General features: G+C 34.4%; 1 non-coding gene across 1 annotated transcript; it reads left to right on the top strand.

Moving 5' to 3' along the window:
• The first annotated feature begins 297 nt into the window (after positions 1 to 297).
• On the top strand, positions 298 to 403 carry LOC111766822 (U6 spliceosomal RNA). Its single transcript, XR_002798779.2, has one exon. It is a non-coding gene; the product is annotated as a U6 spliceosomal RNA (small nuclear RNA).
• Positions 404 to 1,024: the final 621 nt, after the last annotated feature.

Raw genomic sequence — 1,024 nt, 5'->3', positions numbered from 1 at the left:
AAGTGTTTTACATCATTGGTTCATTTTAGTCCTATTTGAGTTTAATCTGTCATATTTTATTTTCACCACTCCTTTGGCACTCTTAGTTACTTTTATTGATTCAGTCTTCATTTCTAGACTTTCTTCCAGGCCTCTCTCTCCTGTCTTTTCTTTTCAGGCTCTAACACACCCTTTAGTATTTCCTGAAAATCTAGTCTCTTGCTTAGAAATTCTCTCAGTTTCTGTTTATCTGTAAATATTCTAATTTCACCCTCATTTTTGAAAGACAGTCTTTCTGGATATAAGATTCTCAGCTGAGTGCTCGCTTCGGCAGCACATATACTAAAATTGGAACGATACAGAGAAGATTAGCAGGCCCCTGCGCAAGGATGACACGCAAATTCGTGAAGCGTTCCATATTTAAAAAAAAAAAAAAAAAAAAGATTCTCAGCTGGAAGTTTTTCTCTTGTACTATTTTAAATATATCAGACGACTATCTTTTTGCCTCCATGGATTCTGGTGAGAAATTGGTACTTAATCTTATTGGATATCCCTTATATGTTATGCATTGCTTTTCTCTTGCTGCAAATTCGTGAAGCGTTCCATATTTAAAAAAAAAAAAAAAAAAAAAAAAAGATTCTCAGCTGGAAGTTTTTCTCTTGTACTATTTTAAATATATCAGACGACTATCTTTTTGCCTCCATGGATTCTGGTGAGAAATTGGTACTTAATCTTATTGGATATCCCTTATATGTTATGCATTGCTTTTCTCTTGCTGCTCTCAGAATTCTCTCTCTTTGGCCTTTGACATTCTCATGAGTATGTATCTTGGAGTTTGGTCTATATGGATTTTTTCAGATGGGAGTACATTGTGCTTCTTATGTCTTTCAATAGGGTTAGGAAATTTTCTAACATTATTTCTTTAAATATTCCTTCTGCCTCTTTTCCCTTCTTTTCTCCTTCTGGGACACCCATGACACATATATTTGCATGACTTTTGCTGTCATTTAGTTCCCTGAGACCTTGTTGAATTTTTTCCATTCTT

Source organism: Dasypus novemcinctus, unplaced genomic scaffold, assembly GCF_030445035.2.
Source record: "Dasypus novemcinctus isolate mDasNov1 unplaced genomic scaffold, mDasNov1.1.hap2 scaffold_123, whole genome shotgun sequence".
Lineage (NCBI taxonomy): Eukaryota > Metazoa > Chordata > Mammalia > Cingulata > Dasypodidae > Dasypus > Dasypus novemcinctus.
This window is presented reverse-complemented; position numbering and strand designations above follow the sequence as displayed.